Source organism: Bufo bufo, chromosome 4 (genome assembly GCF_905171765.1).
Source record: "Bufo bufo chromosome 4, aBufBuf1.1, whole genome shotgun sequence".
Taxonomy (NCBI): domain Eukaryota; kingdom Metazoa; phylum Chordata; class Amphibia; order Anura; family Bufonidae; genus Bufo; species Bufo bufo.
Window position 1 is genome coordinate 544,313,171 of NC_053392.1, and position 20,648 is coordinate 544,333,818.

Below are 20,648 nucleotides of genomic sequence, written 5' to 3' on the forward strand. Positions count from 1 at the left end.
GACCTGAACTGGTCCCTAAAAATTGGGTTTTTAAAAACTTCTGAGAAATTTCAAGATTTGCTTCTAAACTTCTAAGCCTTGTAACATCCACAAAAATAAAATATCATTCCCAAAATGATCCAAACATGAAGTAGAAATATGGGGAATGTAAAGTAATAACTATTTTTTGAGGTATTACTATGTATTATAGAAGTAGAGAAATTGAAACTTGGAAATTTGCAATTTTTTTGACATTTTTGGTAAATTTGGTATTTTTTTTATAAATAAAAAAAAAAATTTAATTCATTTTACCAGTGTCATGAAGTACAATATGTGACGAAAAAACTTTCTCAGAATAGCCTGGATAAGTCAAAGCGTTTAAAAGTTATCACCACTTAAAGTGACACTGGTCAGATTTGCAAAAAATGGCCTGGTCCTTAAGGTGAAATAAGGCTGTGTTCCAAAGGAGTTAAAAGTAATTGACAAGATTAATATAAAAAATAAAAGCAGTTAACACGATAAATAATCGTGACATGATGCTTGGTCATGATTACAATAAAACAATTCATAATAGTTGATCATTGCTTATAGCTAATAATGGAAGGAAAGACTGAAGATATATGGATATTAATATGAATTAAGATGTATAGATACGTGAATGGAGAGATAAATAAATAAATAAATATATATATATACCTATCAATCTATGGCTAAAAGTTAATTGGATAAAAAATCGGCTATTGATCAAATATAAGTATAAACGCACACACATACACTCACCTAAAGAATTATTAGGAACACCTGTTCTATTTCTCATTAATGCAATTATCTAATCAAACAATCACAGTTGCTTCAATGCATTTAGGGGTGTGGTCCTGGTCAAGACAATCTCCTGAACTCCAAACTGAATGTCAGAATGGGAAAGAAAGGTGATTTAAGCAATTTTGAGCGTGGCATGGTTGTTGGTGCCAGACGGGCCGGTCTGAGTATTTCACAATCTGCTCAGTTACTGGGATTTTCACGCACAACCATTTCTAGGGTTTACAAAGGATGGTGTGAAAAGGGAAAAACATCCAGTATGCGGCAGTCCTGTGGGCAAAAATGCCTTGTTGATGCTAGAGGTCAGAGGAGAATGGGCCGACTGATTCAAGCTGATAGAAGAGCAACGTTGACTGAAATAACCACTCGTTACAACCGAGGCATGCAGCAAAGCATTTGTGAAGCCACAACATGCACAACCTTGAGGCGGATGGGCTACAACAGCAGAAGACCCCACCGGGTACCACTCATCTCCACTACAAATAGGAAAAAGAGGCTACAATTTGCACAAGCTCACCAAAATTGGACTGTTGAAGACTGGAAAAATGTTGCCTGGTCTGATGGGTCTCGATTTCTGTTGAGACATTCAAATGGTGGAGTCTGAATTTGGCGTAAACAGAATGAAAACATGTATCCATCCTCTGATGGCTACTTCCAGCAGAATAATGCACCATGTCACAAAGCTTGAATCATTTCAAATTGGTTTCTTGAACATGACAATGAGTTCACTGTACTAAAATGGCCCCCACAGTCACCAGATCTCAACCAAATAGAGCATCTTTCGGATGTGGTGGAACGGGAGCTTCGTGCCCTGGATGTGCATCCCTCAAATCTCCATCAACTGCAAGATGCTATCCTTGTTGAATCAATGCCACGTAGAATTAAGGCAGTTCTAAAGGCAAAAGGGGGTCCAACACCGTATTAGTATGGTGTTCCTAATAATTCTTTAGGTGAGTGTATATACAAATGTGCTCAAGCATTATGTGCATTTGTGTCCGTGTGAGGGCTACCCATGGGAAACAGTGGCTGGCTGTTAAAACCACAAATGAATGAACAAATGAAATAGAATTAAAAATAATAATAATAAAAATAATAATAATAATAATAATAGAAATAATAATAATTTATTATTTAATGTTTTGGTTTGGTTCCAAAATAAAAGTATTTGAAAATCTGATATATCAGCTGGATGGGGTACACATTTTAGAGTGACAAATTTATATTAGAATAATGATTGAATTTGCACAACACCATGCATACTGGGGAAGGAGGGGGAAGGAGGGGGGAGGGGGGGAGAGTGGTGCGGAGGGCCAGCTGTGATCGGCAGGGAATGAGCGCAGAGGGAGAGACTGCAGGGTCTCTCAACTGGTGGCAATGCTGCCACAGGCAAGTTGTGACGGCCATGCCGCCGTAGGAGGGGGTGACAGTGAGGGTGTAAAGCGGGATATGGGAACATGGGCACTAGGAACGGGGCTGGTGTGGAAAGATGAAAGGTGACTATAACTGTTCGCTAAGCAGCCAAAGGAACGCAGTGGCGGCCATGCCGCCATGGGAAATAGTTGCACTTCGGGTGTGAAAGGAAGGGGAGCACAGGTTGTAGGACCGGCGCCTGTGCAGTTTACCTGGTGTGCCGGTGTCTGATGATAGCTGGTGCGTCCTGCTTGGCGCGGTGCCGGGCATGACAACTGGCAGGTTAGAGTGCGCCAATTTTGAACTGAATGGGGGGGAGTGGACTATGGAGGATTGATGGCGGGAGGGGAAGGAACGGATACCATGATTGGTGGATACAGGAAAGTGTGAAAATTAAAGGGGCAGTAACGTTCTAAAATAAGTAACTTTTAGTAATACGAGTAAAATATATATAAACCCCTTACAAACATAAACAGACAGACACAAGCGGGACCCTAAGTACGCGTAGACCGCTGGGAGGCGGGTCACGGTAGATGGGGCCCCGCGGGCAGACCCTTGTTTTTGTGTGAACCCCAAGGATCAAGGGGAACCACACCTGGTGGTGAAAATAAACGTAAATGTCCTGTGTCCCAAGTTAAAGACCCGGACAATGCCTTGTGTGGGTAAGAAAACACGGATAGATCTTACCGGTACAAAGTAGTGGGCAGCGTTTATTCACCGAGCTCAGGAGGTCACCGGAAATGATGTTCCTTTCCCAGCGCCTAGATATGGTGTCCTTTGAAGAAGGGTCTTCGTGAGATAGGTCATGCGTTGTGGAGGGCTGCAGGGAGACGAGCTGTCCCTGTTGCACACTGCTTGACCTACTATGACCCTAATACCCTAACACAGGATCCGTGCCCCGCAAGGGGTGGACCCGTCCAGAACCTCACCCTGGTCTAAGGTCCCTATAAGACCCTGCCGGGGTGGTGAGGAGGACACCTGATATAGTGGAAATAGAACCGTGGGTACAATAAGTGAGTATGTTCACCTGTCCCTACGCGTTTCTTCAATTGAACATACTTGCAGGATAGTTATAGTAAACCCTTTGAATCGTCAGGGGACAGGGGTTAGCACAAGTGGTAGCTGTCCTCGGTTGCACAGTATAAATCGTATATTACTGAGCTGGATGGAGGGGGCAGACTAAGTTAGGCCACTAGTGATACATGGTGTATTTACACTAAAGCCGACCTCAACCGCAGAAAATAAATAGGATAATATTAAGCAGTTGGGAGGGAAGCGCGTATTAGCTCTGACCACTCAATGGTGTATGGCGTGGTTGCTGTCTACCTAGAGTGCGTATGGCAAGATCTAGGTGTACCTGTAACACACAAAAAAATAATAAAGGAACGCCCTCTAGACCAGTGTCTAATAATAATAGTCTATAATTAAGACACACCCGCTGACCCCCTAGTACAAGGAAGGGCCGGCAAGTGATGCACCAATATGCATTCAGAGACTCAAATAGTGCAGAGTATATTTACTTACATGCAGCCTGGGGTGCGTGTGGCAACCATCTGGCTGGACCGGCGTCAGGCAGTTTGTGTGAGGCCGGTAGTGTGGCGTCTGGCAGTGCTTTATGGCGCGCTGATTCTGTTTTCAGATGATGGAGGGCGGAGATTAATCTGCGCATGCGCGCGCGGGACGTGGCCGCGATGTGATGAGAAAGCATCACGTGTTGCGGCGCACGTCACTTGATCGCGCGTCAGTGATCAGGTGAGCGCTGGAGCCGTCCCAATAATGCCAGTGTCCGCCGGTAGTTGCACACAGCCAATATACAGTATGGTCTAATGGGTGCACAGCAGGCGGACGCAAGATGGACGGACACAGCGATTCACTCAGAGAAGCTGAGTGGATGGAGCTGGGCAAACTGTCAGTGTCCAGCTACTACAAGACCACTCGCATAGAGATTATGAGTGGGGGGTCATAATCACAGACACTCCACTGAAGGACAACAAAGTGGACATTCAGGGGCAGGGATAACCACAGTAACTAGAGATGGGACCACAATGGGGAATGAATAAGTAACATGCTCCCAACCCACATGAGGAGAAAATAAACAAATAAATAAACCAATATAAAGGAAATTTATGATTTAAATATTATATATTCAATCAGGCGTAATACTCCTATCCAAGGAGATTTAAAGGGACTAAAATTGGATGGTAAGATGACATACCCTCACCCCACAGAACCACCAATGATGCTGGTCGAGGGGAAAGAGATGGTGTACCCACCAATGGCCCCGTCAGAGAAAACACCCAAACTGTAGTTGGTCATTAAGGCCATGGGGGTTGGTGGTTTTTAATTAAAAAATCCACCAGCACTCACGTTGGAGTATACGCTTGTCCCAGTCTCCTCCACGTTGGGGTTTCTGGACATGTTCAATGCCCATAAAAGTCACAGCTGAGGTACGGCCACCGAGGTCAGTGTGGACATGCCTCGCCACCGGGGTGTCTCTATCGTTGCGGATATCCCCGATGTGCACCCCCATTCGCTTGCGCAGTTCCCTGCGGGTCTTACCCACATACCACTTGCCGCATTCACAGGTGAGAGGTAAATAACACCCGTGGTGCGGCAATTAATGAAATCGCGTATGTGGTGAGCATGACCCGCCGGGTTCAATGCAAAGGATTTACCTTGGGTGAGGTGACCACAAAAGCTGCAGTGTCCACATTTATAGCAGCCCTTAACTGGGCTATCCAGCCACGTGCGTTGTTTCTCTGGTGGACTGTAATGGCTGTTTACCAGCCTATCTCTTAAATTAGTCCCTCTCCTGAAGGTCACAGAGGGTTGGGGGCTTAGAACTGCAGCTAGATCAGGATCCATGAGAAGAGTCTCCCAGTTGCGGCCTAGGATCTCCCTTATTCTGGTGGCTGCAGAATCAAAAGTACCTACAACCCGTATCATTTTTTGAGGATCAGTGTCTGGGTTCTTGGTGGGGTGTAGGAGGGTGGTACGCGTCTCGGCCCGTGCCCTTTGATAGGCCTTTTTGAGTGACCTATCAGGGTAACCCCGTTCACGGAAATGCCTTCTCAGGTCGTCTGCCTGGCGCTTAAACCCTCCTTTTTCAGAGCAATTGCATTTAAGCCTTAAGTATTGCCCAACCGGTATGCCCCGTTTAAGCGGGGTGGGATGGCAGCTATCCCACCTGAGAAGGGAATTCGTGGACGTGGATTTGCGGTAGATGGAGGTCTGTAGACCACCACTGCCGCCCCTGGATATAGAAATATCCAGGAACGGAAGGTGATCCCGCACAATGACGGAGGTGAACCTAAGGTTAAGGCTGTTGTGGTTGAGTTCGTCGACAAACCCGGTGAAAGCGTCCTCTGGCCCGCTCCACAGGATGAATATGTCATCTATGTAGCGGGACCAGAGGGCGACGTGCTCCGAGTGCCATCTTGGTGTATCACCAAAGACCACTGTCTCCTCCCACCAGCCCAGGAGCAGATTCGCATATGATGGCGCACACGAACTACCCATTGCGGTGCCCCTGAGCTGGTGGTAAATGTGGCCGTCAAATAGAAAAAAATTACTACGGAGGACGAAATTCAATAGGTTCAGAACCAGAATATAGAGAATATAGATATTGAACCACACTGGTTCTTGGCATCGATCGACGTGGAGGCCCTATATTCGTCCATTCCGCATGATAGGGGGCTTGAGGGTGCTACTAGGGATGAGCGAACCCGAACTGTATAGTTCGGGTTCGTACCGAATTTTGGGGTGTCCGTGACACGGACCCGAACCCGAACATTTTCGTAAAAGTCCGGGTTCGGGTTCGGTATTCGGCGCTTTCTTGGCGCTTTTTGAAAGGCTGCAAAGCAGCCAATCAACAAGCGTCATACTACTTGCCCCAAGAGGCTATCACAGCCTTGCCTACTATTGGCATGGCTGTGATTGGCCAGTGCAGCATGTGACCCAGCCTCTATATAAGCTTGGGTCACGTTGCGCTGCACGTCACTCTGCTGATTCAAGCATAGGGAGAGGTTGCAGCTGCGACGTTAGGGCGAGATTAGGCAGATTAACTCCTCCAAAAGACTTCATTCTGTGATCGATCTGCAGCTGTGGATCATTGAAGTGCTAATATTGACTTGCTCACTTTTTTGAGGCTGCCCAGAGCGTTTTTAGATCACTTTTTTTCTGGGGTGATCGGCGGCCATTTTGTGACTTGTGGTGCGCCAGCACAAGCTATCACCAAGTGTATTTAACCATCAATAGTGTGGTTATTTTGTGCTATATCCTACATCAGCTGCAGGCTGAGCCTGTGTCACCGAAGTGCATTTAACCATCAACAGTCTGGTTATTTTTTGGCCATATACTACATCTGGTGCAGGCTGAGCCTGTGTCACCGAAGTGCATTTAACCATCAACAGTCTGGTTATTTTTTGGCCATATACTACATCTGGTGCAGGCTGAGCCTGTGTCACCGAAGTGCATTTAACCATCAACAGTCTGGTTATTTTTTGGCCATATACTACATCTGGTGCAGGCTGAGCCTGTGTCACCCAAGTGCATTTAATAATCAACAGTGTGGTTATTTTTTGGCCATATACTACATCAGGGGCAAGTTGAGCCTGTCACACAGCGCCTAAAAAATAGACCTGACATTTCTATTCAACCAAATCTGTACTGTTTTAGCTGGTCAAGTTATTTCTAGTGACCGTAAAAGCACATTTTTTTTTCTGGGTTGAAAAACTATTCCCAAATTTGCCATTCTCAAAATAACTAGTTTCTGGTATTTGAGGCCTACTTGAAATCTATCCCAAAAAGGATATCTTACATTGAAGGTGCTGATAGTGTCATTCAGAAAAACCTAAGACACACGCTACCGTGCAGATAGAAGTCTGATTCTGTGATTAAACCTATACCTGTCACACAGCGCAAAAAAAAAACAGGCCTCACATTTCTATTCAACCAAATCTGTACTGTTTTAGCTGGTCAAGTTATTTCTAGTGACCGTAAAAGCACATTTATTTTTCTGGGTTGAAAAACTATTCCCAAATTTGCCATTCTCAAAATAACTAGTTTCTGGTATTTGAGGCCTACTTGAAATCTATCCCAAAAAGGATATCTTACATTGAAGGTGCTGATAGTGTCATTCAGAAAAACCTAAGACACACGCTACCGTGCAGATAGAAGTCTGATTCTGTGATTAAACCTATACCTATCACACAGCGCAAAAAAAAACAGGCCTCACATTTCTATTCAACCAAATCTGTACTGTTTTAGCCGGTCAAGTTATTTCTAGTGACCGTAAAAGCACTTTTTTTTTTCTGGGTTGAAAAACTATTGTCTAATTTGCCATTCTCAAAATAACTAGGTTTCTGGTATTTGAGGCCTACTTGAAATCTATCCCAAAAAGGATATCTTACATTGAAGGTGCTGATAGTGTCATTCAGAAAAACCTAAGACACACGCTACCGTGCAGATAGAAGTCTGATTCTGTGATTAAACCTATACCTGTCACACAGCGCAAAAAAAAAACAGGCCTCACATTTCTATTCAACCAAATTTGTACTGTTTTAGCTGGTCAAGTTATTTCTAGTGACCGTAAAAGCACATTTTTTTTTCTGGGTTGAAAAACTATTCCCAAATTTGCCATTCTCAAAATAACTAGTTTCTGGTATTCGAGGCCTACTTGAAATCTATCCCAAAAAGGATATCTTACATTGAAGGTGCTGATAGTGTCATTCAGAAAAACCTAAGACACACGCTACCGTGCAGATAGAAGTCTGATTCTGTGATTAAACCTATACCTGTCACACAGCGCAAAAAAAAACAGGCCTCACATTTCTATTCAACCAAATCTGTACTGTTTTAGCTGGTCAAGTTATTTCTAGTGACCGTAAAAGCACATTTTTTTTTCTGGGTTGAAAAACTATTCCCAAATTTGCCATTCTCAAAATTGTGGTGAACGGGAACAATGAGGAAAACATCTAATAAGGGACGCGGACGCGGACGTGGACATGGTCGTGGTGGTGTTAGTGGACCCTCTGGTGCTGGGAGAGGACGTGGCCGTTCTGCCACAGCCACACGTCCTAGTGAACCAACTACCTCAGGTCCCAGTAGCCAGCAGAATTTACAGCGATATTTGGTGGGGCCCTATGCTGTTCTAAGGATGGTAAGGCCTGAGCAGGTACAGGCATTAGTCAATTGGGTGGCCGACAGTGGATCCAGCACGTTCACATTATCTCCCACCCAGTCTTCTGCAGAAAGCGTACAGATGGCGCATGAAAACCAAGCCCATCGGTCTGTCACATCACCCCCATGCATATCAGGGAAACTGTCTGAGCCTCAAGTTATGCAGCAGTCTCTTATGCTGTTTGAAGACTCTGCTGCCAGGGTTTCCCAAGGGCATCCACCTAGCCCTTCCCCAGGGGTGGAAGAGATAGAATGCACTAACGCACAACCACTTATTTTTCCTGATGATGAGGACATGGGAATACCACCTCAGCACGTCTCTGATGATGACGAAACACAGGTGCCAACTGCTGCGTCTTTCTGCAGTGTGCAGACTGAGCAGGAGGTCAGGGATCAAGACTGGGTGGAAGACGATGCAGGGGACGATGAGGTCCTAGACCCCACATGGAATGAAGGTCGTGCCACTGACTTTCACAGTTCGGAGGAAGAGGCAGTGGTGAGACCGAGCCAACAGCGTAGCAAAAGAGGGAGCAGTGGGCAAAATCAGAACACCCGCCGCCAAGAGACTCCACCTGCTACTGACCGCCGCCATCTGGGACCGACCACCCCAAGGCAGCTTCAAGGAGTTCCCTGGCATGGCACTTCTTCAAACAATGTGCTGACGACAAGACCCGAGTGGTTTGCACGCTGTGCCATCAGAGCCTGAAGCGAGGCATTAACGTTCTGAACCTTAGCACAACCTGCATGACCAGGCACCTGCATGCAAAGCATGAACTGCAGTGGAGTAAACACCTTAAAAACAAGGAAGTCACTCAGGCTCCCCCTGCTACCTCTTCTGCTGCTGCCACCTTGGCCTCTTCTGCTGCTGCCGCCGCCTCGGCCTCTTCTGCTGCTGCTGCCGCCGCCTCGGCCTCTTCCTCTGCCTCTGGAGGAATGTTGGCACCTGCCGCCCAGCAAACATGGGATGTACCACCAACACCACCACCTGCGTCACCAAGCATCTCAACCATGTCACACGGCAGCGTTCAGCTCTCCATCTCACAAACATTTGAGAGAAAGCGTAAATTCCCACCTAGCCACCCTCGATCCCTGGCCCTGAATGCCAGCATTTCTAAACTACTGGCCTATGAAATGCTGTCATTTAGGCTGGTGGACACACACAGCTTCAAACAGCTCATGTCACTTGCTGTCCCACAGTATGTTGTTCCCAGCTGCCACTACTTCTCCAAGAGAGCCGTGCCTTCCCTGCACAAACAAGTGTCCGATAAAATCAAGTGTGCACTGCGCAACGCCATCTGTGGCAAGGTCCACCTAACCACAGATACGTGGACCAGTAAGCACGGCCAGGGACGCTATATCTCCCTAACTGCACACTGGGTAAAGTAGTGGCGGCTGGGCCCCAGGCGGAGAGCTGCTTGGCGCACGTCCTTCCGCCGCCAAGGATCGCAGGGCAACATTCTTTGCCTCCTGTCTCCTCCTCCTCCTACTCAGCTTCCTCCTCCTCTTCTTCCACCTGCTCATCCAGTCAGCCACACACCTTCACCACCAACTTCAGCACAGCCCGGGGTAAACGTCAGCAGGCCATTCTGAAACTCATATGTTTGGGGGACAGGCCCCACACCGCACAGGAGTTGTGGCGGGGTATAGAACAACAGACCGACGAGTGGTTGCTGCCGGTGAGCCTCAAGCCCGGCCTGGTGGTGTGCGATAATGGGCGAAATCTCGTTGCAGCTCTGGGACTAGCCGGTTTGACGCACATCCCTTGCCTGGCGCATGTGCTGAATTTGGTGGTGCAGAAGTTCATTCGCAACTACCCCGACATGTCAGAGCTGCTGCATAAAGTGCGGGCCGTCTGTTCGCGCTTCCGGCGTTCACACCCTGCCGCTGCTCGCCTGTCTGCGCTACAGCGTAACTTCGGCCTTCCCGCTCACCGCCTCATATGCGACGTACCCACCAGGTGGAACTCCACCTTGCATATGCTGGACAGACTGTGCGAGCAGCAGCAGGCCATAGTGGAGTTTCAGCTGCAGCACGCACGGGTCAGTCGCACTGTGGATCAGACACACTTCACCACCAATGACTGGGCCTCCATGCGAGACCTGTGTGCCCTGTTGCGTTGTTTCGAGTACTCCACCAACACGGCCAGTGGCGATGACGCCGTTATCAGCGTTACAATACCACTTCTATGTCTCCTTGAGAAAACACTTAGGGCGATGATGGAAGAGGAGGTGGCCCAGGAGGAAGAGGAGGAAAAGGGGTCATTTTTAGCACTTTCAGGCCAGTCTCTTCGAAGTGACTCACAGGGAGGTTTTTTGCAACACCAGAGGCCAGGTACAAATGTGGCCAGACAGGGCCCACTACTGGAGGTTGAGGAGGACGAGGAAGAGGAGGAGGTGGAGGAGGATGAGGATGAAGCATGTTCACAGCGGGGTGGCACCCAAAGCAGCTCAGGCCCATCACTGGTGCGTGGCTGGGGGGAAACACAGGACAATGACGATACGCCTCCCACAGAGGACAGCTTGTCCTTACCTCTGGGCAGACTGGCACACATGAGCGACTACATGCTGCAGTGCCTGCGCAACGACAGCAGAGTTGCCCACATTTTAACGTGTGCGGACTACTGGGTTGCCACCCTGCTGGATCCCTGGTACAAAGACAATGTGCCCACCTTACTTCCTACACTGGAGCGTGATAGGAAGATGCGCGAGTACAAGCGCACGTTGGTAGACGCGCTACTGAGAGCATTCCCAAATGTCACAGGGGAACCAGTGGAAGCCGAAGGCGAAGGCAGAGGAGGAGCAAGAGGTCGCCAACGCAGCTGTGTCACGCCCAGCTCCTCTGAGGGCAGGGTTAGCATGGCAGAGATGTGGAAAAGTTTTGTCAACACGCCACAGCTAACTGCACCACCACCTAATACGGAACGTGTTAGCAGGAGGCAACATTTCACTAACATGGTGGAACAGTACCTGTGCACACCCCTCCACGTACTGACTGATGGTTCGGCCCCATTCAACTTCTGGGTCTCCAAATTGTCCACGTGGCCAGAGCTAGCCTTTTATGCCTTGGAGGTGCTGGCCTGCCCGGCGTCCAGCATTTTGTCTGAACGTGTATTCAGCACGGCAGGGGGCGTCATTACAGACAAACGCAGCCGCCTGTCTACAGCCAATGTGGACAAGCTGACGTTCATAAAAATGAACCAGGCATGGATCCCACAGGACCTGTCCATCCCTTGTGCAGATTAGATATTAACTACCTCCCCTTAACAATATATTATTCTACTCCAGGGCACTTCCTCATTCAATACTATTTTTAATTTCATTTTACCATTATATTGCGGGGCAACCCAAAGTTGAATGAACCTCTTCTCTGTCTGGGTGCCGGGGCCTAAATGTGTGACAGTGGCCTGTTCCAGTGGTGGGTGACGTGAAGCCTGATTCTCTGCTATGACATGAAGACTTATTCTTTGCTGACATGAAGCCAGATTCTCTGTTACGCGACCTCTCTCCTCTGCCTGGGTGCCTGGGCCTAAATATGTGACAGTGGCCTGTTCCAGTGGTGGGTGACGTGAAGCCTGATTCTCTGCTATGACATGAAGACAGATTCTGTGCTGACATCAGGCCAGATTCTCTATTACGGGACCTCTCTCCTCTGCCTGGGTGCCTGGGCCTAAATGTGTGACAGTGGTCTGTTCCAGTGGTGGGTGACGTGAAGCCTGATTCTCTGCTATGACATGAAGACAGATTCTGTGCTGACATAAGGCCAGATTCTCTGTTACGGGACCTCTCTCCTCTGCCTGGGTGCCTGGGCCTAAATGTGTGACAGTGGCCTGTTCCAGTGGTGGGTGACGTGAAGCCTGATTCTCTGCTATGACATGAAGACAGATTCTGTGCTGACATAAGGCCAGATTCTCTGTTACGGGACCTCTCTCCTCTGCCTGGGTGCCTGGGCCTAAATGTGTGACAGAGGCCTGTTCCAGTGGTGGGTGACGTGAAGCCTGATTCTCTGCTATGACATGAAGACAGATTCTGCGCTGACATAAGGCCAGATTCTCTGTTACGGGACCTCTCTCCTCTGCCTGGGTGCCTGGGCCTAAATGTGTGACAGAGGCCTGTTCCAGTGGTGGGTGACGTGAAGCCTGATTCTCTGCTATGACATGAAGACAGAATCTGCGCTGACATAAGGCCAGATTCTCTGTTACAGGACCTCTCTCCTCTGCCTGGGTGCCTGGCCTAAATGTGTGACAGTGGCCTGTTCCAGTGGTGGGTGACGTGAAGCCTGATTCTCTGCTATGACATGAAGACAGATTCTGTGCTGACATAAGGCCAGATTCTCTGTTACGGGACCTCTCTCCTCTGCCTGGGTGCCTGGGCCTAAATGTGTGACAGTGGCCTGTTCCAGTGGTGGGTGACGTGAAGCCTGATTCTCTGCTATGACATGAAGACTGATTCTCTGCTGACATGAAGCCTGAATCTCTGTTATGGGACCTCTCTCCTATGCCTGGGTCTAAATGTGTGACAGTGGCCTGTTCCAGTGGTGGGTGACGTGAAGCCTGATTCTCTGCTATGACATGAAGACAGATTCTGCGCTGACATAAGGCCAGATTCTCTGTTACGGGACCTCTCTCCTCTGCCTGGGTCTAAATGTGTGACAGTGGCCTGTTTCAGTGGTGGGTGACGTGAAGCCTGATTCTCTGCTATGACATGAAGACTGATTCTGCGCTGACATAAGGCCAGATTCTCTGTTACGGGACCTCTCTCCTCTGCCTGGGCCTAAATGTGTGACAGTGGCCTGTTCCAGTGGTGGGTGACGTGAAGCCCGATTCTCTGCTATGACATGAAGACTGATTCTGCGCTGACATAAGGCCAGATTCTCTGTTACGGGACCTCTCTCCTCTGCCTGGGTGCCTGGGCCTAAATGTGTGACAGTGGCCTGTTCCAGTGGTGGGTGACGTGAAGCCTGATTCTCTGCTATGACATGAAGTCTGATTCTCTGCTGACATGAAGCCTGAATCTCTGTTATGGGACCTCTCTCCTCTGCCTGGGTGCCTGGGCCTAAATGTGTGACAGTGGCCTGTTCCAGTGGTGGGTGACGTGAAGCCTGATTCTCTGCTATGACATGAAGACAGATTCTGTTCTGACATAAGGCCAGATTCTCTGTTACGGGACCTCTCTCCTCTGCCTGGGTGCCTGGGCCTAAATGTGTGACAGAGGCCTGTTCCAGTGGTGGGTGACGTGAAGCCTGATTCTCTGCTATGACATGAAGACAGATTCTGCGCTGACATAAGGCCAGATTCTCTGTTATGGGAACTCTCTCCTCTGCCTGGGTGCCTGGGCCTAAATGTGTGACAGTGGCCTGTTCCAGTGGTGGGTGACGTGAAGCCTGATTCTCTGCTATGACATGAAGACTGATTCTGCGCTGACATAAGGCCAGATTCTCTGTTACGGGACCTCTCTCCTCTGCCTGGGTGCCTGGGCCTAAATGTGTGACAGAGGCCTGTTCCAGTGGTGGGTGACGTGAAGCCTGATTCTCTGCTATGACATGAAGACAGATTCTGTGCTGACATAAGGCCAGATTCTCTGTTACGGGACCTCTCTCCTCTGCCTGGGTGCCTGGGCCTAAATGTGTGACAGAGGCCTGTTCCAGTGGTGGGTGACGTGAAGCCTGATTCTCTGCTATGACATGAAGACAGATTCTGTGCTGACATAAGGCCAGATTCTCTGTTACGGGACCTCTCTCCTCTGCCTGGGTGCCTGGGCCTAAATGTGTGACAGTGGCCTGTTCCAGTGGTGGGTGACGTGAAGCCTGATTCTCTGCTATGACATGAAGACTGATTCTCTGCTGACATGAAGCCTGAATCTCTGTTATGGGACCTCTCTCCTCTGCCTGGGTCTAAATGTGTGACAGTGGCCTGTTCCAGTGGTGGGTGACGTGAAGCCTGATTCTCTGCTATGACATGAAGACTGATTCTGCGCTGACATAAGGCCAGATTCTCTGTTACGGGACCTCTCTCCTCTGCCTGGGTGCCTGGGCCTAAATGTGTGACAGAGGCCTGTTCCAGTGGTGGGTGACGTGAAGCCTGATTCTCTGCTATGACATGAAGACAGATTCTGTGCTGACATAAGGCCAGATTCTCTGTTACGGGACCTCTCTCCTCTGCCTGGGTGCCTGGGCCTAAATGTGTGACAGTGGCCTGTTCCAGTGGTGGGTGACGTGAAACCTGATTCTCTGCTATGACTTGAAGACTGATTCTCTGCTGACATGAAGCCTGAATCTCTGTTATGGGACCTCTCTCCTCTGCCTGGGTGCCTGGGCCTAAATGTGTGACAGTGGCCTGTTCCAGTGGTGGGTGACGTGAAGCCTGATTCTCTGCTATGACATGAAGACTGATTCTGCGCTGACATAAGGCCAGATTCTCTGTTACAGGACCTCTCTCCTCTGCCTGGGCCTAAATGTGTGACAGTGGCCTGTTCCAGTGGTGGGTGACGTGAAGCCTGATTCTCTGCTATGACATGAAGACAGATTCTGCGCTGACATAAGGCCAGATTCTCTGTTACGGGACAGCTCTCCTCTGTCTGGGTGCCGGGGCCTAAATATGTGACAGTGGCCTCTTCCAGTGGTGGGTGACATGAAGCCAGATTCTTTGCTATGGCATGAAGAGACTGATTCTCTGCTGACGTGAAGCCAGATTCTCAGCTATGGGACCTCTGTCCAATTGATATTGTGTCATTTTTATTTTTTTTATTTTTATTTTAATTCATTTCCCTATCCACATTTGTTTGCAGGGGATTTACCTACATGTTGCTGCCTTTTGCAGCCCTCTAGCTCTTTCCTGGGCTGTTTTACAGCCTTTTTAGTGCCCAAAAGTTCGGGTCCCCATTGACTTCAATGGGGTTCGGGACGAAGTTCGGGTCGGGTTTGGATCCCGAACCCGAACATTTCCGGGAAGTTCGGCCGAACTTCTCGAACCCGAACGTCCAGGTGTTCGCTCAACTCTAGCTGCTACACATTTCCTGAGAGCAAGGGGCCAACAGTTTACCGCACACAACAACCTGGTTCTGAACCTATTGAATTTCGTCCTCCGTAGCAATTTTTTTCTATTTGACGGCCACATTTACCACCAGCTCAGGGGCACCGCAATGGGTAGTTCGTGTGCGCCATCTTATGCGAATCTGCTCCTGGGCTGGTGGGAGGAGACAGTGGTCTTTGGTGATACACCAAGACGGCACACGGAGCACGTCGCCCTCTGGTCCCGCTACATAGATGACATATTCATCCTGTGGAGCGGGCCAGAGGATGCTTTCACCGGGTTTGTCGACGAACTCAACCACAACCGCCTTAACCTTAGGTTCACCTCCGTCATTGTGCGGGATCACCTTCCGTTTCTGGATATTTCTATATCCAGGGGCGGCAGCGGTAGTCTACAGACTTCCATCTACCACAAATCCACGTCCACGAATTCCCTTCTCAGGTGGGATAGCTGCCATCCCACCCCTCTTAAACGGGGCATACCGGTTGGGCAATACTTGAGGCTTAAATGCAATTGCTCTGAAAAAGGAGGGTTTAAGCGCCAGGCAGACGACCTGAGAAGGCATTTCCGTGAACGGGGTTACCCTTATGGGTCACTCAAAAAGGCCTATCAAAGGGCACGGGCCGAGACGCGTACCACCCTCCTACACCCCACCAAGAACCCAGACACTGATCCTCAAAAAATGATACGGGTTGTAGGTACTTTTGATTCTGCAGCCACCAGAATAAGGGAGATCCTAGGCCGCAACTGGGAGACTCTTCTCATGGATCCTGATCTAGCTGCAGTTCTAAGCCCCCAACCCTCTGTGACCTTCAGGAGAGGGACTAATTTAAGAGATAGGCTGGTAAACAGCCACTACAGTCCACCAGAGAAACAACGCACGTGGCTGGATAGCCCGGTTAAGGGCTGCTATAAATGTGGACACTGCAGCTTTTGTGGTCACCTCACCCAAGGTAAATCCTTTGCGTTGGACCCGGCGGGTCATGCTCACCACATACGCGATTTCATTAATTGCCGCACCACGGGTGTTATTTACCTCTCACCTGTGAATGCGGCAAGCGGCATGTGGGTAAGACCTGCAGGGAACTGCGCAAGCGGATGGGGGAGCACATCGGGGATATCCGCAACGATAGAGACACCCCGGTGGTGAGGCATGTCCACACTGACCACGGCGGCCGTACCTCAGCCGTGACTTTTATGGGCATTGAACATGTCCAGAAACCCCAACGTGGAGGAGACTGGGACAAGCGTATACTCCAACGTGAGTGCTGGTGGGTTTTTTAATTAAAAACCACCAACCCCCATGGCCTTAATGACCAACTACAGTTTGGGTGTTTTCTCTGACGGGGCCATTGGTGGGTACACCATCTCTTTCCCCTCGACCAGCATCATTGGTGGTTCTGTGGGGTGAGGGTATGTCACCTTACCATCCAATTTTAGTCCCTTTAAATCTCCTTGGATAGGCGTATTACACCTGACTGAATATATAATATTTAAATCATAAATTTCCTTTATATTGGTTTATTTTTTTGTTTATTTTCTCCTCATGTGGGTTGGGAGCATGTTACTTATTCATTCCCCATTGTGGTCCCATCTCTAGTTACTGTGGTTATCCCTGCCCCTGAATGTCCACTTTGTTGTCCTTCGGTGGAGTGTCTGTGATTATGACCCCCCACTCATAATCTCTATGCGAGTGGTCTTGTAGTAGCTGGACACTGACAGTTTGCCCAGCTCCATCCACTCAGCCTCTCTGAGTGAATCGCTGTGTCCGTCCATCTTGCGTCCGCCTGCTGTGCACCCATTGGACCGTACTGTATATTGGCTGGGTGCAACTACCGGCGGACACTGGCATTATTGGGACGGCTCCAGCGCTCACCTGATCACTGACGCGCGCTCACGTGACGTGCGCCGCAACACATGATGCTTTCTCATCACATCGCGGCCACGTCCCGCGCGTGCATGCGCGGACTAATCTCCGCCCCCCTTCATCTGAAAACTGAATCAGCGCGCCATAAAGCACTGCCAGACCCCACACTACCGGCCTCACACAAACTGCCTGACGCCGGTCCAGCCAGATGGTTGCCACACGCACCCCAGGCTGCATGTAAGTAAATATACTCTGCACTATTTGAGTCTCTGAATGCATATTGGTGCATCACTTGCCGGCCCTTCCTTGTACTATGGCAGTGCTTCTCAAATAGTGGGGCGCCAGGGGGGGCGCCAGGCTCCGTAAAGGGGGGCTCGTTCAGGGCCGGCCTTTGGGGTGTGCGAATTTCTTCTGTATAATGCCGGCAGGCAGGCCGGGCGGCCAGTGCGTCCCTCAGTGATGTCACGTGCCTGCGCCGCCTGCTTTATGAATGAAGCAGGCGGCGCAGACAAGTGACGTCACTGAGGGACGCGCCGGCCGCCTGGCCCGCCTGCCGGCATTATACAGAAGAAATTCGGATATACGGTACTATTAGGAGTGAGGGGGGGCATGTTTAATAACTTTAAACGGCGGCGGCGGGCACACGGAATCTGTGGATGGCACAGTTAAGGGGTGGGGGTCTGTGGATGGCACTATTATGGGCTGGGGGGACACTGTGGATGGCACTGTTATGGGGTGGGGGGTCTTTGGATGGCACATATATAACAGTGCCAGCCACAGATCCCCCTGTAACAGTGCCAGCCACAGATCCCCCCCATAAGTGTCCGTCATCCACAGATCCCCCCATAAGTGTCCGTCATCCACAGATCCCCCCATAAGTGTCCGTCATCCACAGATCCCCCCATAAGTGTCCGTCATCCACAGATCCCCCCATAAGTGTCCGTCATCCACAGATCCCCCCATAAGTGTCCGTCATCCACAGATCCCCCCATAAGTGTCCGTCATCCACAGATCCCCCCATAAGTGTCCGTCATCCACAGATTCCCCCATAAGTGTCCGTCATCCACAGATCCCCCCATAAGTGTCCGTCATCCACAGATCCCCCCATAAGTGTGTGTCCGATCCACATTTCTTTTTTTTTATTCTCTTATACGTTAATAAGGATACAGTGTTATGCAGAGGTGTACTTATAACAATTTTATAGACAAATGATACTATTTACAGTCGCGCGGGGGGCGCAAAATGTTTTCTTCTTCCTAGGGGGGGGCATGACAGAAAATAATTGAGAAGCACTGTACTAGGGGGTCAGCGGGTGTGTCTTAATTAGTAGACTATTATTATTAGACACTGGTCTAGAGGGCATTCCTTTATTATTTTTTTGTGTGTTACAGGTACACCTGGATCTTGCCATACGCACTCTAGGTAGACAGCAACCATGCCATACACCATTGAGTGGTCAGAGCTAGTACGCGCTTCCCTCCCAACTGCTTAATATTATCCTATTTATTTTCTGCGGTTGAGGTTGGCTTTAGTGTAAATACACCATGTATCACTAGTGGCCTAACTTAGTCTGCCCCCTCCATCCAGCTCAGTAATATACGATTTATACTGTGCAACCGAGGACAGCTACCACTTGTGCTAACCCCCGTCCCCTGACGATTCAAGGGGTTTACTATAACTATCCTGCAAGTATGTTCAATTGAAGAAACGCGTAGGGACAGGTGAACATACTCACTTATTGTACCCACGGTTTTATTTCCACTATATCAGGTGTCCTCCTCACCACCCCGGCAGGGTCTTATAGGGACCTTAGACCAGGGTGAGGTTCCGGACGGGACCACCCCTTGCGGGGCACGGATCCCTTGTTAGGGTATTAGGGTCATAGTAGGTCAAGCAGGGTGCAACAGGGACAGCTCATCTCCCTGCAGCCCTCCACAACACATGACCTATCTCACGAAGACCCTTCTTCAAAGGACACCATATCTAGGCGCTGGGAAAGGAACATCATTTCCGGTGACCTCCTGAGCTTGGTGAATAAATGCTGCCCACTACTTTGTACCGGTAAGAGCTATCGGTGTTTTCTTACCCACACAAGGCATTGTCCGGGTCTTTAACTTGGGACACAGGACATTTACGTTTATTTTCACCACCAGGTGTGGTTCCCCTTGATCCTTGGGGTTCACACAATTTAAACAAGGGTCTGCCCGCGGGGCCCCCATCTACCGTGACCCGCCTTCCAGCGGTCTACGCGTACTTAGGGTCCCGCTTGTGTCTGTCTGTTTATGTTTGCAAGGGGTTTATATATATTTTACTCGTATTATTAAAAGTTACATATTTTAGAACGTTACTGCCCCTTTAATTTTCACATATTACGCTTCTGAGCAGTACTTTGGTGAGAGGTGCGGCTGCACCATTCTCCCTTAGAGGGACGACTCCCCTTTGTTTTGGATACAGGAAAGGGCACATACTGAGTGGTAGGGGGAGGGGGATGGTGAGTGACAGGTGTTTAAATAAACAAGTTATGAGCGAGATTACTAAACTGAGGGATGATGTTGGAAGAGTATGGCATAGCAAATGTAAAACAACTATGGTTGCAGGCTGGAGGGGAGAGGAAGAAAATGGAAGAGGGAAGGGCAGAAACGAAGATAGTGGATGCAGGAAAGAGAACGAGTGATGAGTGGAAATATTCAAATGGGCAAACAATAAGCGAGATTAATAAGCTGAGGGAACAATATGGCAAAATAGATGTAAAAAAAAAAAAACTGTGACTGCACGTTAAAAAGGAAGGGGAGGAAAGGGAAAGAGATGGGGGGAGGGAAACAGGTGGGTGAATGGGAGACTCAAAAGCAGTTGCTTTCTAGAGACTCGTTCAGACCCAGTGGTTCCAGGGTCTGCATTTTGTAAATCCAGTACATCTCCTTTTTATGGAGACATTGGAAACGAGATGGAACGGTGTCAGGTATGTAGTCAATGGGTGTTATGGTGAACTGGGTGGAGTCTTTGTTGTGATATTGAAGAAAGTGTCTGGAAACACCATGTTTAGTATAGCCATTTGAGATGTTCCAATGGTGTTTGTTGGTCCTTTCTCTCAGGCTGAGGGTGGTGCGGCCTATGTATTGAAGTCCGCATGTGCACTCGAGTAGGTAAATAACATATGAGGATGAACAGTTAAGGAAAGTTTTGATGTCAAAGCGTTCGCCGGTAACGTTACTAATGAAGGTAGACTTCCGTGATGATATATCCAGGCAGCATTTACACAAACGGTGGCCACATTTGTAGCTGCCCCAGATTTTCGGAAAGAGAGACATAGATGGAATTGGTTTCTTCTTCCTGCGCAGTTTGCTAGGCGCTAAAATATTCTTAAGT